Below are 17,382 nucleotides of genomic sequence, written 5' to 3'. Positions count from 1 at the left end.
CACGCAACCTTTGCTCTGACTCAGTATCATCAAGTTGCACCACACCTTTGATTTCAAGCCAAAAATACAAGGCACGTTAAGTTAATTCTCTTTTCTGTTGGTTCCCCAAGACTGTGTGACAAGTTTTGTTTTGTTGTTACTTCAACGGAGGCATATTTTAGTCTGTCGGGACTGGTGTAAACTAAACATTTGTTTTAATCTCCTCAGAAAAGCCTTGGAATGTAATTTTGATGAGCTGAACGCGATGTCACGACACACACTTCGGAAATCGGTGAGCCCCCCTGTAAGAAACCACCCTCCTTGAACATCCAACCCTTTGGCTCAGCAAGAAAGGCATGGCTGGCATTCAGGGTAGGTGTGCATGCAGAGTCCTGCTTATATTCTCATGTACCATAGGGAGAATTTGGATATGAGTAATCCTACCCCACCTTTCTATGAACTGGGCAAATTCACTCCTTGGATTGTAGGTTAAAGGTTGGGAAATGGATAAACAATGGCGCTGAAGTCATCCTTCACCTCAACATTATATTCATGGGACAGGTTTAGATCAGTGGGCTAGACAGCTGGTTTGTGATGCAGAGCAAGGTCAACAGCGCGGGTTCATTTCCCATACCGGCTGAGGTTATTCATGAAGGCCCATCTTCTCAACCGCATCCCTCACCTGAGGTGCGGTGATTCTCAGGTTACATCACCACCAGTCACCTCTTCCCCCTCAAAGAGGAAAACAGCTTGAGTCACCTGGGACTATGGTATCTTTGCTATTACAATAGACATGGATGTGAGTACAGTGGGACAACATCAAGTCTTACTGAGGGCACAGAAATAAAAAACACGTAATTTTACATTCCCGTCCTGTTTCAAACTCACCCGGGCTGGGTGGGAACATAAAATGCTGGCCATGGTTAACAGTGAAAAGGATTGAAGACAACCTCAAGAGTGGAGAGATAGATTTGATACAGAGAAATATGTGATGATACGTTTTGTGAAGGAGGGAAGGACACGTGCACTGAATGTGAAACAAAACCTCTAAACTAAAGGAGCAGATAACAGCTCAGACTGGGAAATCTGAACAAGTGAGCAGACAGATGGATAAAGTTGTCACAATACGCAGTTGGGACCGTAGGTTTTATAAATAGGATTTTAGGAGAGTTAGATAAATAATTGAGGATGGTAAATGAGGGTATAGAGGGAATTGGAACTGGCTGAATGCCCCCCTTTGTCTCTTCTGCTGTCCCCTGTGCACAACATACGCACTTAAATCACTCATTGCTGTAATTTTGATGATTTCAAATGTGGCTACTGAGTTCACTTTGTTGCTGTGTCTGTTGCTTTATATATTGTTTCAATTTAAATCTACAGCAAGGTCAGTTAAGTATGAAGTATGCAGCTTGTGTAACATTGCTCAGCAAGCCTTTTGGCAGATAGGCTGATATAAATATCATTTTCATACAACCAATTCTGTCCACTGTCTTCAGAATATTTTCAGAATAACGGCGGCACAGTGGTTAGCACTGCCACTTACAGCGCCAGAGATATGGGTTCGATTCCCACCTCGGGTGACAGTGTGGAGTTTGCACGTTGGCCATGGTAAATTGCCTCTCAGTGTCCAGGGATGTGCAGGTTAGATTATGTGGTTATGGGGATCGGGGGGGGGGGAATGGGCATTGCTAGGCTGCACATTTGAAGGGTCGGTGCAGACTCATTGGGCTGGATGGCCTCCTTTTGAATGAGAGGGGATTCTATAACTCCCCCTGTGGCTGCTTAGGTTTCCTCCCACAGTCCAAAAATGTGCGGATTAGGTGGTTTAACCATGCTAAATTGCCCCTTAGTGTCCAAAAGGTTAAATGGGGATAGGTCGGAGGATTGGACCGGGGTGGGATGCTCTTTCGGAGGATCAGTACAGATTTGATCGTCCAAATGACTTCCTTCTGCACTGTACAGATTCTATGATTCAATTTATTTGAAAATTGAGACATATTTATTTGAAAATTGATGTCGGATATCATGCAAAAATGTAAGGTGGGTGCTGATTGCACAGGTGCAGAGGGCCCCGTTCAACTGAAACCACCCATTGGAAGACATAATGAAGTTTTCAAACGGGTTTTATGCAGCTGAGACGCAGACACCTAATTGTGAGTTTAACATCAAAAAGCACATGCACCTCTGTTTAGAGATTTGTTTGACTTTCAACTCCAGAACAATGGAAATAATTGATAATGAATAATAATTTTAGGTAAGAGAAACAATACCTTTTCTTCCCAGAATTTATCGGTGCTATTCAATATTTGAATATTATCACTGAGACTCTCCTTAATAATTTCTTTACTCCATCATTGAAATTCAGACGGAAATTTGGCGCACATTTTCTGCCCAATTACCAGAGTAAAAACAGAAGAATTTGAGCGGGGACAGGCCGCACAGCATCATGAGCTTGCACATGTTATTGAGGAAAATCACAGCTGGATTTTGTGAACCTGAACTCTATTTTCCTGTGTTATCACCATCCATTGTATTCATCTCTGTCCTGAATGCCCTCAAAACCGAGTTTCCACAGCCCGCTGAGTGGAGCAGGCGAGGTGAGGTGGGGGGATTTACGATTCGACCCAGTGCAGGCCAGTAACAGTGAGGCCCCGAATCAAGCCTTAGCCACAAGGAGACAACGAGTGAGGCAGGGTGATGCCTTGAAGAGAGGTGAGTGAGAGTGTGAGGGGACACAAAAGAGTGCGAGCGTGTTGGGGGAGAGTGTGTGAGGAGGCTTAGCCAGGATTTTTGACCCGCAGGGTGGGTGAGTGTGTGAGGGCAGGGTTGCAGTTTGAAGGGAGAGAGAGTTTTGATGGGGTTGGGGCCCAAGGGGAGGGAGAGCTTGTGAATTGTGAAGGGGGAATGGGCAGGAGAGGAGTAGAGCTCGTGTTGTTTGAAATCCAGAATCACAGCTTCATAGTTAAAAGCTAAATCCAATTTTTGCAGAGCTTGACTTGATGTTAAGAAAATTTGGGACTGACTGTGCAAATGCCCGCTCTTTCAGCCACTTCATTGAATTAAAATCAGTTTTCATCAGCAATATGAAGCGACGTTATCAATCTGGCAGTCAAAAACGCAGGAAATTGAAGGTGAGGCAAGTTTGTCATTTTACTTTCAAAAGTTTGAAATATTTAACAGTGCACAAACTGCACTTTCATCCTCATCAAAATGTATGGGTGAATTATCTGGTGACTTAGACTTGTCGATTTCCGGAGATACCATATTGCCTGAAAAAGTTGAACAAGTGGACTCTGAAATGATCAAGGAACAACAAGCTATTGCTGATCATGAAACTTCCAAAGTTCGTATTCAGACGATGTGTGCGTTCGTTCAAAGATGTAAATGATCTGAAAGAAAATGGGTGGGATACTCCGGTCTCCTACGCCAAAATTGCTTTAGCCGATCGTCCGGAGAATCCCTGTTGGCGGCAAAATCGGGGGCACCGCATTTACGATGTCCTGCCCCTCCACAGCGCCGTCCTCGCAGAGTGCGCCGCACGCTGTCAGAATGGCTTCAGGACATCACCTGAGGCCCTCCTCCAATGGGCCGAGTTCCTGACGGTGTGTGCTATGTTTTGGGGGGAACCCAACGAGGCGGCTGCAGACTGAGTCCAGCGCCGCCACAGTCGGGGGGGGGGGGGGGGGGGGGGGGGGAGGTCAATCTGCGGGCATGGGGGGGGGCACTAGTGGTGGGTGGTCCAGGGGTCGCGAGCCTGGCCAAAGGGGAGCAGCTTTTGGCAGGTTGGGTTCGCGCACGGCTGGCGCCATGTTGCATGACGCAGCCACTGCAGGCCGCCGCCATGCACATGCGTGGCCACGGACCCAGCAATTCTCCGGCCATATCCGCAGCTAAAGCCGGGGGCTCTACCCTGCGTGCCTGCTAGCCCCCCACCAGATGGCGGATCGGTGCAGCTTTTACGCCATTTTTCGGGTGTAAAATGCCACTGTTCCCAAGCCGGCGTCAGCACATAGTCTCCCAAACGGAGAATCCAGCCCCTGATTCTGCATTACTGGCTCAGTTTGAAAGGAGTGTTCTTATTGGAGGCAAGTGCTGAGATGTGTTGTTGCCACAGCAAATTGCTGTCTTCTTTGGGACTTCCTAAGAGGATGTCCACTCAAAGAGGTAATTTTATAGCCTGCCTTGAGTATCTCAGTGAACATGATGAGCTTATCAAAGAGCATTTGAAAAGTTATCAATATTGTGGTTCAGGGAAGGCCAACGTTTGAAAGCACGAAACCTACGATAACTTTATCACTATAATAGCAGAGCGACTCAGAAACCAATTCAGTAATATGAGATAAAAGATGCCAAACACTATTCCATAATAGTTGATTCAACACCAGATGTGAGTCATGTGGACTAATTAACATTAATTTTAAGATATGTGACCAGCAATGACGAAGATGTGGAGATGTCCAGTTACAATCCCACACTTCTGAGTCTGGAGATAACTTTTTTGGAAATCTTTGTAAATTTAGGTTTGGACATCAAACATTGTCGTGGGCAAAGCCTCATTAATGCCACAAATATTCAAGTCTACAAGCAATACTGAACAATGGTCCTGTGCATTATTCATTCCATGTTCCAGTCATTCCTTGAATTTTATCAGCAATGCTACAGCTGAATTCTGTGAGGGAGCTGCATATATTTTTTAGTTTGTTCAAACGTGTATGCCTTTATTTTGGTTTCCAGGCATTGGTGCAATATGTTGCAATCACGCTGGAGCAGGGAAGTGGAAAACAGTCAAAAGAATTTGTGACACTTGTGCAGATTATTTTTTTTAGCTTTGAAAATTAACTTTGCTGATATAAAGGAAGCTTTATCAGACATGGCCACATCAGATTTAGAAAAACCATGGGCTGCATTCTCCAGTCGCCAATGCCAAAATCGCATTCGGCGACTGGCCGGGAATCCAAATTCCAGTCATAATTGGGGGCGGTGCCGCTTCCGCGATGCTCCGTCCGCTCAAAAGCGGTGTACGCCACGTATCCACGGCCTCAGACCATTGCCTGAGGCCCCTCCCCCGATGCTCCGCCCTGACCGTCCGGGTTCCCGACAGCGATCCGCGGGTAAGGGGGACATCGGGGCTGGGGGCACTGTGGTGGGGTGGTCCAGGGTGCGTGAGCCAGCCAAAGGGGGGAGCTATTTCGTGGGCCGGGTCCGCGAGCTACATCCGCCATGAAGCACGGCATGGCTGCTGCAGGCCGCCGCCATGGATATGCGCGGCCACGGACCGAGCAATTCTCCAGGCCGTATCGGCAGCTAGAGCCGAGTGCTCTACGCTGCCTCCCTGCTAGCCCCCTGCAAGACAGGGAATCGGTTGCCATTTTGCACCAGTTTTCCTGCCGTACCCACACCGGCGCGGGGACATAGTCTCCAAATCAGAGAATCCAGCCCCACGTGTGAAAGCCGTCCTTTGCAGAGAAGTTTAAAAAGTACAATATTGCTGTTTTTACTTTTTTGTGCATTATACCTGGCCTCGGGCTTGATCTGACGCTTGAACCGGCAAGCTTCGATTTAATTGTCGATTAAGCTCCTTGAGGAGCTTGTTGATAGATCAGAGTAAATCAAAAGCTGACTTTCAAATCATAAACTGCCATAACTGAACAGTTTGTTGCTGTTGGGTTCATTGTGGAAATCTTTTACCAGTAGGCCTCTGGTTCTGCACAGTACTTACCGATGGCCATTCGGCCAGTTTTATGCATTGTGATGTTTCAAGGGGCCGGGTTATTTTCGATACTCGCTCCTCCACATTCTAGATCACATCCGTGCCTCACTCAACATGGCCACCAAGTACAGCCAGACCTTACACAGATGGTCGCCAGCAATTCCAGAAGGGGCTGGGTGCCCTTCAACTCGGATCTTGGAGATAAGATTCAGCTGCAAACCCTTAGACTGTATAAGTAGATCACTGAGCAATAACAAAGGGCGGAAGCGAGGAGGATGTTGGATTCCTGTGTGAATTACTTGCTGTGTGTTTTATGGGATGCAACCAATACCACACAGCAAACCTTCTGACTACGGATTGTATGAGAACCTACCTTGGTAACTTGAGCCCTTTTTCTGTTTCTACGACCATGATTTTGGCTCCGTGCCTTCACCTGCGTTATTCAATAAATTGTCTATTGATTTGACTTGGTTGCTTATGTTGTGTGTCTAAACCCCAAATATAACGTCGTCTGACTCCTTGCAACATCACAGCGTGCTGAGTCTGTGGGCCTTCTGATGTGCTGTTTCCTCTCCTTTGCATGGCAGAGGCAGCATCAGGCCCTGTCATGGATGCATCTGCCTTTGTTGCTAAGCAGCCAGTCCTCGCCTCCTGGCATAATTTGGCACTGCTAATTGGGCACCGGCTTTCCGAATCCAGATTAAAAATCAAGTCCATGACTCGACCTTGCTGTTTATCCGATGGATTGATTGCTCTCCCAACACCAGGGACAGAATTTTGTGTTGATCGGACAGGCGCACGCCCGACCCGAAGACGTGTGAAACTGCGCGAGAAGCCATCTTGCTCACGTGCAATATTACGGTGAACACATGGGTGTCTGAAGGTGCTGACTGACAATTGAGACGACAATTAAGCCCATTAAGGGGCAATTGTTCCAGATTTTACGTAGCCCATCCACATTTATGGTTGATGGATGGGCCAAGTGGCTAGGTGGCCAGCACATTTCTGCTACAACTTCGATCCAGGGTGGAATACCCAGGGTGAAATATAATAAAAACTGATGTCTGGAGACTGAAGTTTTTTGAGTTTTGGCTGTCAGGCACACCCTCACTCTTCCCACCAACTCCACCCTACTCCCACAGCCCTGAGTCTTTCTCCATCCACATTTCATTCCAGATGCCCATTAATTGCAGTCGGGGTCGAACTGTGGCCAGAAGCGCACATCGCCTCTGCTTCCAAGCCCACCAATTGCAAGATTCAGGCCCTGGTCTAGATTCACTATTCAGCAGGTTGAAACTTCACTCCTGTGCTAAACTTGGGATGGCAGAAGCACCCCTGGCTGGACAGTCTTGCAATCTATCTCGGAGGGGTAGCCAGTAAAAGGGCAGCGCTGTCATTTCAAGTAGCAGAATTGGGAACCCTGAGGTGTGATAAAAGACTGACAGCATTCTGTAAGAAATAGAAAAAGCACTTCTTTCAAACAATGTAAATATTGACAGCATTGTGTCAACAAAAAGTTGGAGACAGGAACCATGCTTGTGGTTTTAAAACACAGAAGTCTCTAAACTGCTGACCAAAACGACAACAAACAGACTGCAGCAAAATGCTCTCAGAGGGAGTTAGTTACACAATAACGTGTGGGTTGAATCATTCTAGTCAATTCTGTCTGCCAGGGCTTGCCGTATCACTATATGCAGCTTTCATTTTAAATTTAAAAAGCCAAAATAAAAGATCTTATAGAATCACTACAGTACAGAAGGGGGCCATTCGGCCCATCGAGTCTGCACCGGCCCTATCCCTGTAACCGCACCTAAACATTTTGACACGAAGGGGCAATTGATCATGGCCAATCCACCTACACCGCACATCTTTGGACTGTTGGAGAAAACCGGAGCACCCAGAGGAAACCCACGCAGACACGGGGAGAAAGTATAAACTCCAAACAGACAGTTACCCAAGGCCATAATTGAACCCGGGACCCAGGCGCTGTTGGGGCAGCAGTGCTAACCACTGTGCCACCGTGCCTCCCTGACGATATCAGTCTGTTCTACTCAGGAATTGACACCTGTGTGCCAGCTGTGTGAGGAGTAGATGGTTATGCCCCTGATGTGCTCTTGGTGTGCAGAACGAAAAAGCCAAGAACTACGTTTTCCTGTGCACAGTGTCGATTTTTCAGGTGCTATTTGGGCACCAAACCCAAGAAAATCTCTCCAAGGAGGTCATTACCAAGGCTCGAAACCAGGCCTGAATGTACACATGGTCAAATCCATCAATCAACTCAAAAGCCCTGACCATGCATATTAATCTGGATAATATAACTTTTAACATGAACAAATTGGCTTTGATTGCATTATTTGGTAATACTGGCTCCAATTGTGAGATGCAATCTCTCAATGTAATAAATACTGGTTCTGAAAGCACAAAAATGGGAGGATAGCTGCCCAGATACTTTGGTAATGCTCTGTAACTGTGAAACACATTCCTCTCTAAATCAGATGCACACACTCTGTCTCGCTCGGGCTGTGACCTGCCTTTCCTGTTCAACACCGCACATTGCATCAAGAAATGACCCCAATCAATACGTAATGCTTCTAAAATGTAGGGAACGTTCTTACGCATCTGCGAGCATTCCAGTCAACCTGTAGCTGCCTTGACTCAAAGAAATGGGCAAAACAGCTTTTAGATCATGCCTCTAATGTAACAAAATGTCCTGGGTTGTTTCATAGAAGCACCATCAAACAAAAATCCACACTTTTAAGGAGATATTAGGACATAGCTTGGTCAGAGAGAGTTAGCTTTAAGGAGCCACAATGAAAAGCAATGAGATGCAGAAAGATTTAGGGAGGGAATTTCAAAGCTACTGAGCTTAGTAAGTTTGTGAAAAGAGCACAGGAAGTGGGAATCACAGTCATGCTATTTGTTCTACCCTGGAGGTAGGAAATGAGCAATGTTTTAACTGTAACAGTTCTAATATGTCCAGATGTTACCATCATTATCCATCCATTATATCACTTGTACCATTGATAGCGGAGATGATCTTGCAGATAACGCGAATCAAAGTGATCTTGTGAGAGTCATAAAAATAATGTTAGCCACCCCTTCAAATCGTATTTAAGAGGTTTACAACCGTCTGGCCCTCCCTGATCAATGCATCATTGGGACAATTTTGCAAGGGTCTCACTTACTCGATGGAAAGGCTTTGAACCGACGGAAATTGGCTCGTTCGAATGGTGAAATGTGGCATCCACTGGAGTTATTTAACAAATGGCAGCAACAGATACCGTAGAGATCTGGGTATTTTTTTTGCATGGACTGTATAAAATAATCTGACAGAAAGAGGCTGCAGCTCTTCTTTCAAGTGTCAATTTTGAACAGCTATGGTAGATTCATTAGCTATTTGATCACTATCTGTGGGACTGGCACGAAACATGGAGATGCATTTTTGTCTTTAGGCTGCACATGGTAACATTCTCATGATTTTCTCGGGTATTTTTTAGCCATCGTCCTCAGGGAGCCTATGAGCAATGACATTGATACTGACAGTTGAGTTATAACTCTGAAGTGTAATAGACACCATAAGGAATGGCAAAGGAACTCTGCTATGCAATCCACAGACGCCACCTGACCTGGTGAATGCTTGCAGTATTTCAGTGCTTTTCATTTCAGATTCCCAGCATCCTCATTACTGTATTCTCTTTCTACCCCGTTTATTCCTTCAAATCAGAAACAATGTACAGAGGTTTGAGCCGCCAGTCTGGGCCTCTCATCCTTGCATGTGGTTTGCAGTTCATTATTGTCTGCCCAGGTAAGCGTTTGAGAGGAGGTCAAATAAATACAGATGTAAGATTTGATTTAGTTATGGAACCAACAGATTTTTAAAAAAGGCTAGCCATTATTATTTTTAAAATCAGTTCTGGCTAAAGCTAAAAAAGAAAAGGAAAATTTGAATCAAACAAACTAAAATCTTCGCCAAAAAGCAGGCAGATTTTAGCCAGCTGATGTGCCTCTGCACAGGTTCCTCCCTCAGCTGCTAGAGGTGCAAAGGCAGAGCCAGAAATACCAGGAGGGTTTGTCAGTGACATTCCTGCCACTGCAAGGCCGATTGTAGGGTCCCAGAGCCTTCAGTTGCAGGAGCTGTTGCTCGCATTGCATGGCACCCAAGTCAACACTGCAAGGGTGACTGTAGGAGAAACCCTGGATCAAGACATCAGAGCCATGACTGGCAAACTCCAAGGCATGGCTCAGTCTCTGAGGACCATGGAGGAGGGCTTCGAGAACTTAGGTGCAGACACAGATAACCATCGGTGAGGGACCCGAGAGCATGGTGCAGGCAGAGGAGGACCATTGCTGAGGACCTCAACACCATGGTGCACACAATGATGGGCCTGCAGTAGCGGCAGCGCCAGATGGCACTGAGACTTCAGGTGATCACTCCTGCTGCTCCTTTGTCCCATGGAGTAACCCAGGGGCCCAGGAGCACCCAAGGGAGGAGGAAACACTTGAGCCCATCCTGGGCCTTCTACCAAGGAGACTGGCAGAGACCAGCCCTTCGAACTTCCCCCTTCCTCAAACCCGAGCATCTCAGGGGCAGTGGGTAGAACCGGGTGATGCCGTTACACAAAAATGAAATGAAAATCGCTTATTGTCACGAGTAGGCTTCAATGAAGTTACTGTGAAAAGCCCCTAGTCGCCACATTCCGGCGCCTGTTCGGGGAGGCTGGTACGGGAATTGAACTGTGCTGCTGGCCTGCCTTGGTCTGCTTTAAAAGCCAGCGATTTAGCCCAGTGAGCTAAACCAGCCCCTGTGCTTCCTGAAAGTTGTCCGGGTCCCTCCAGGTCCAAGCCCTCCAGACGGCACCCACCAAGGACATCTCAGGTAACAGGGCGTGGAAGACAACAGGCCACATCCACTTCTGATATGCATTCTGGGAACACACCTAGACATGGTGGGAGGGATCGCAAGATGGAGTAGGTTCAGAGGCACAGAGTGGGCATCAGTGAGGTAAGGCACAAGTAGTTAGGGTTCAAAATAATTTGTCCCACTTTCTATGTTTCTATTTGTAAGATTTTCTTTGAGTTGGTAGATACCATTTCTACTATAACCTGACGTAATATTTTTACTTGTTATTTTAATAGACCTGCATGCACATCAACTATTTTGCACTGTTGCACTCAGCCCAAATCTACCCTATTGTCCCTTCACAGAAATGACTTCAACTTTCCTTCCACCCTCAGCACTCCAGAAAAAGAGATAAACAACAATAAATCAGACAAAGAAAAGGCAGCCACATTTACAAAGCTTGAAGTGTTGTCTAGTATTTATTCCTATATACCATGAATACTGAATACTGGATGTGGGGAACTGATGGCATTGAGGTTTTGTCACTGGGCTAGTAATCCAGCGACCCTGGGCAGTGCTCAGGGGACCCAAATTTGAATCCCACCACAGCAGATGGTGAAACTCGAATTCAATAAAAATCTGGAATTAGAAGTATAATGTTTACCATGAAACCGATTATTGTAAAATGTCACTCATGTCCTTTGGAGAAGGAAACCTGGTCTGGCCTACATGTGACTCCAGATCCACAGCAATTAATTAATAGAAGAAAATACTGAAGTGTTGCATAGTACTTATTCCTGTATAATACTGTACACAAAGGTGTTGCATCGTATTTATTCCTGCAGACTGTATATTGAAGTGTGTCGTACTTACTGCTATACTATGAATACTCTATGCTGAAGTGTTGTATTTATTGCTGTATCTATGCACTCCCTTGCTGCTTTGCTTGGGTTAAAACACCAAAATATTATATTGGTCCAAAAGATTTTTTTTTTTATGGTAACATATTCTGCACTCACTTGGCCCTCCCAACCCCTCGTTTCTACATCTCACTGGGTACACACACACCCACCCTTTACAGTGGGTCCATAAGACCTTAAGAAATAGGGAGAGGAGTAGGCTGTTCGGCCCCTCAAGCCTGTCTGCCATTCAATAGAATAATGGTTGATCTGACATTCCTCACAGACACTTACCTACCCTTTCCCCATAACCCGGGCCTGGGGAGGAGGCTGCCGCCGCCGTTCACCGTGCCTGGCCGCAGGTGGCAGAGGCGGTCAGTGCCAGCAGCAACACCATCTGGACCGGCCTGAAATACCGTAAAAAACTGCACACCCTCCTCAGTGCGTCCAGGGTGAGTAGGCAATACTGTGCCCCTAGCACTAAACGCGCAACGCTACACCCCCCCCCCCCCCCCCCCATCCAGAGGGCGGCCTAACCCCCACCCTGCGCCACATATCGGCACCTATACCAGTCTCCATGGTCGGGAGCCCTGGCCACTAAGGCCACTGGCTACCTGCCCCCTCAGGTTGCACGCGTCGTCGGACTGTCGAACACCATTGTTTTCTTTCCCCTCACCCAGGAGATGAATGCCCATGACCGCCAGGAGCGAGAGCACAATGGAGGGGGCCATCGGACCTGTGTCCCCTCCCATGGCAGAGCTCCAGGACCTGGACGTAGTTTTGTACCCATGCCCTCAGCCAGTGCCACAGCCGGAGCCCCCGTGTGCACACCAGCAATGAGGAGAGCAGCACGGATGGGAGCCATATCCCTGTGACCCAAGACACCCCAGATCTCGAGTCTGGGGATGACACTGATTTCCCATCACAGCTGTCTTCAATACCCTCCACTATCCCAGATACACTCACCTCGGTCGGACGAGGACTTATGTTCATCCGCTTCCTCCAGCACGTCGCCCCTCTGCTGTGTGATGTTGTGGAGCATGCAGCAGGCCGCCACGGTGCGGGCGACCCTCTCAGCATCATACTGGATGACCCTCCAGAGCGGTCAATGCACCTGAACTGCATCTTCAGGAGGCCCAAGCACTGGTTGATAATGCCCCTGGTCACTGCATGGCTGTAGTTTTACCGGGTCTCGGCATCAGTCTGTGGCCTCCGGATAGGTGTCATCAGGCAGGACCACAGTGGATAACTCCCGTCACCCAGGAGCCAACCTCCAAGCTGGTGGGGGTGTCAGCAAATGTCAGGAGTCATCGAGTGTGCCAAGATGAAGGTGTTGTGCACTCTGCCTGGGTATCCGGCAGACGTTCATGATGCGCATCTGACGGTCACATATCAGCTGTACGGTTTGTGTAGAGCAGCCTGTCATCTGCAGGCGTTCGTAAGGGTCTTGCATCCCGTCGATCACCCCCTGGACCCGTTGCATCCCATCGATGGTGCAAACCCCGCTGCCCAGGCATCCTGGTGGCTCAGTCCACATTGAAATTGATGTACTGTGCCAACTGGACATGTAGGGTCTCCATGATGTCATGGATGAACCTGTGCTCCGAGCTCTGTGAGATTCCAGAAAGGTCGCCAATCGGCGCTTGGAAGGACTCCGTGGCGTAAAACTTCTGGGCGACCATCATCTTGACGGTCACCGGGGGCAGGTGTCCTCCACCATTTCACTGCGGTGCCAAGTGCACCATGATCTGGCAGATATGTCGCACTGTCTTCCTGCTCTGCCAGGGTCTTTGACGGCATGCGCAGCCCGGAAGGTCCTCGAATGACACGTGCTTCCGGTACACACGAGGACTCATGCAGCACCTCCTTTGCGCTCCTCACCCTCCTTGGCCTGTTGAGCAGCCAGCTCTCTATCCTGGGTTGCTGCCTCCTGTTCTTATAGTCCTGCCCTGCCAATGGGATTTTCCATTGAATTCACCCCCAGCCATCGGAAAACGAGCGGTTGGGGTTCACCGTCAGCGGGACCGGAAGAACTGTCTGGCAAGAGCAATTGAAAAATCCCCTCCGATGCCTTCAGCTGCACTAAGGAATGGAATTCTCTCCCTACACTTCTTTGTCTCTCTACCGCTCGTCATATAAGCAGCTCCTGAAAAGCTACCTCTTTGGCTAGGTTTTTATGCAACTCTCCTCATACCTCCCTGTAGCCTGTTGTCAAATTCTGACTAATGCTCACGTGGCAGTGCCTCGGGACATTCTACTCAGTTAACGGCGGTCAACAAATGACACGGTGGCACAGTGGTTAGCACTGCTGCCTCACGGCGCCGAGGACGTAGGTTCGCTCCCAGCCCCGGGTCACTGTTCGTGTGGAGTTTGCACATTGTCTTCGTGTCTGTGTGGGTCTCACCCCCACAACCCATAGATCATAGAGTTTATCATAGAATTTACGTGCAGAAGGAGGCCATTCGGCCTATCGAGTCTGCATAGGATCTTGGAAAGAGCACCCCACTCAAGGTCAACACCCCCACCTCACCCCCATATACTAAGGGCAATTTGGGGCACTAAGGGCAATTTATCATGGCCAATCCACCTAACCTGCACATCTTTGGACTGTGGGAGGAAACCGGAGCACCCGGAGGAAACCCACGCACACACGGGAAGGATGTGCAGACTCCGCACAGACAGTGACCCAAGCCGGAATCAAACCTGGGACCCTGGAGCTGTGAAGCAATTGTGCTATCCACAATGCTACCGTGCCGGGTAGGTGGATCGGCAACGCTAAATTGTCCCTTAATTGGAAAAAAATTGAATAAGAAATGAAAATAGTTGTTATCGTTTCCTTCACTCCATAATGCAATTAATTATTCGGTGCTCCATAACACCATCTTGTGTGAGCACTCATGTATCAAGATGCCTCAAACGTTTTAAAGGCTTTCTTGGCAAAGCCTTTGATGAGTATGTGTGGGAAAGTATGCCGTCTCAAATCTTCCCACTCCCCAGCAAAAAATGGACAATGCCCGATTTCCCCCCTTGTTTTGTAGGATTGAAGTGACTGCATTGTGAAAAGATTGAGTAATGCAAAGCGTGAGGGGGGCTGCTTTGCCAGTGTGCTATCCTCCTGGAATTTAGTCAAACGCAAGGAGAATGGAATAACTTTGAAAACTAACAGCAGTTTAAAATGATTAATAAGTCCACTGGACTCCAATACATTAAAATTCAATGTTGAAGTGATAAATTTATTTATTTGTCACTTATTTGAAATCTTGGACTGAACAGTTTGTTCCACGCAACCAGTTGTCATGGAGATCAGTAAACAATCACAGTTGTGAATTAAATATGTATTCATAAACAATACATAGCATATGAAGAGTTAAATAGGTATTGTTACAAATTGGATTCTTTTGCCAGAATGGTAATTCCTTTGTTGAAAATCATTTCACTGCAACTCTATTGAAAGGAATAACATTTCTCATGGTTCGTTCTGGGTTTTGGGGTTTTGTTTATTTTCGTGCATTGAAACGTTTGCTTTTTGACAGTAGCAGGACTTTCTACGATGTTGAGTGCCATGATTGCACACTTCGCCAAACGTGCACTGTTCAAAATAAAAGCTCTGCTGAATGGGTATCAGTGTAATATGGAGAGGTTTTCAGCCAGCACCGCTCTTGAAGCAAGAACAGGCTGTTATTCAGCAGCGTACATTTCAGAGTCCATGGGCTTTGATGTATCTTACATATTTACGCTTGTGATGGAGACAATAAATAAAATATTTAATTTCTGAAGCTCCTTTTGCGACATTAGGGCCTCGTCGCAAAATGATTTACAACCAATAAAATGCAATTTAGGCACTGTTGCTCAGTGGGAGAAGGCAGTCAATTTGTGCACAGCAAGCTCCCACAAACAACAATGTGAAAAATAATGACATGATCATTTTTTAGTGACATTGGTTGAAGAGATAAATATTGGGTAGGAAGCCCTTCCTCAAAATAACACGATGGCCAGGATCTCCCAGTCCTGCCGAAGGCAAAGCCCCTGCGACAGGTTCCCCATCGGCGGGTTGAATGAGCCACATAAAACAGCGTAGACGTCAGCGAAACCGAAGGTCCTGCCGGCAGCCAATGACGAGCTGCCTCCGCCACCAGAAAACAGGCAGTGAGGGCGGGGGCGGGGGGGTAAATCTACTAAGGGTTAGACTGGGTCTAGGTTTAACATCTCATCGAAAAGATGGCACCTTAGACAATACAGCAGTCCCCCAGTACCACATGGGTATGCCAGCCCAGCATGTTCCCAATTCCCTGGGTAATGGAGCACCCACTATACACGTTGGTTAGCATTTCTGATTGGAGGGAAGGCAAATTAGCTTCACAGCACATTCATTCATTACCAGCTGCTCTCTCCAGTCATTTTTCTACTCGCAAAATACACAATATCATGTCTCGGTGAGTGCCAGCAACTTTTCGATTGGAAAAGGAAAATCAAGATGCCATTTCACCACAGATGATTTCCACCTACCTTCTCCACACATGTCCAGCATTGAGGAATTTTACTTGTGAACAGGCAAACTGAGCATTATCCTTATAGAAAGGGATAGTTTGAGCATATCAAAGATGGACAGAGTGGACTGCAATCCAGATTTCTTCACAATAGCCAATATGCGTTGCCATCTTTTGTTGGATGCATTCTTGGCGGTTTCATCACATGACCTCCTCTGTTCAACTGCCCCACCCCACACGGTTCATAGAACATAGAACATAGTGCAGAAGGAGGCCATTCAGCCCATCGAGTCTGCACCGACCCACTTACACCCTCACTTCAACCCTATCCCCGTAACCCAGTAACCCCTCCTAACCGTTTTGGTCACTAAGGGCAATTTATCATGGCCAATCCACCTAACCTGCACGTCTTTGGACTGTGGGAGGAAACCGGAGCACCCGGAGGAAACCCACGCAGACACGGGGAGAACGTGCAGACTCCGCACAGACAGTGATCCACTTGTGCTACCGTGCTGCCCGGTTTCCCCTGTCATGTCAATTCCCATGAAACAGCAGCTTCCCATGCCAGCTGGACTGAAAAACAGACTGTTTGGGCAGAATCCTCTGGTCTGAAGTCTAAGTCGGTTCAGTGGCGGGCACAGAGGCACGAGCAATTTCCGTTGGAAGGTGGGACGGTTGAATGCGATCTTGCAACGTTCGGCGCATTGCTTATGCATCCGTGTGGAGCACAGCAATTCTTTTGGTGGGGGAGGGCAGGAAGTCAGCCTCCCACTATTATCTCACAGGCTTGAAGGTCCAGGTCCCATATTTGAAGGGCACCCATCAGCCTCCCCTCCTTCCAAGTATAACCTGTGCTCCACGCTATGACCGCCCACCTCTTCCCCGGCCTGCTAGCCCCTCTCCTTAAGCCTTCACACAGCTTGTGCTACTGGCACCCAATCGGAGTGAGATTATGAATGGAAGAATTGGAGCTTGCCACCTCCGTGCCACTTAAAATATTCATAAAACTGATGCTCTAATTTCCCCCTGGTGGGTTTTGTGAGGGCCACGAAGAATCCAGCACGCGTTTTAAGGATACAAAGTAATAACATTTATTTACAATAACAGAAATATATATAACAGCAGCAGCAAATTCCCTTGCTGCTCACTCCTTCCTGCTGGTTCCAAACTGGCCAGCTTTATTTATACTTGGAGTTTACTAATGGTTTCTCCGCCCCCCTCTTTGGGGAAGCTCATACTCCCACAGGATTGTGGGATTGTCATTAGTCCCCAGCCAATGGTAAGCAGGCAGCTTATAACATCCCTCCCCCCCCAAAGTCCAAGGAATCCACCGAAGATCCTGGTGAAGGAGGGCGTCGGACTCGTTTTGCCGCAGGCCGGACACCATTTGCACGCGGCGCTGGATCAGGCGGCGGGTAACGAGACGGAGACCGGCGCTTCCGTGATGAACGGCATAACGGTTGTACA

At 47.6% G+C, this 17,382-nt stretch overlaps 1 long non-coding RNA gene across 1 annotated transcript in view; it reads left to right on the top strand.

The window, feature by feature from the left end:
• The first annotated feature begins 301 nt into the window (after positions 1 to 301).
• LOC140393573 (uncharacterized) overlaps positions 302 to 17,382 on the top strand; it is a 55,947-nt gene continuing 38,866 nt past the window's right edge. The window contains exon 1 of the long non-coding RNA XR_011935671.1: positions 302 to 351. This is a non-coding gene — a long non-coding RNA (uncharacterized lncRNA). The remainder of the gene's footprint in view (positions 352 to 17,382) is intronic.

The sequence above is a fragment of the Scyliorhinus torazame genome, chromosome 17 (genome assembly GCF_047496885.1).
Source record: "Scyliorhinus torazame isolate Kashiwa2021f chromosome 17, sScyTor2.1, whole genome shotgun sequence".
NCBI classification, from domain to species: Eukaryota; Metazoa; Chordata; class Chondrichthyes; order Carcharhiniformes; family Scyliorhinidae; genus Scyliorhinus; species Scyliorhinus torazame.
This window is presented reverse-complemented; position numbering and strand designations above follow the sequence as displayed.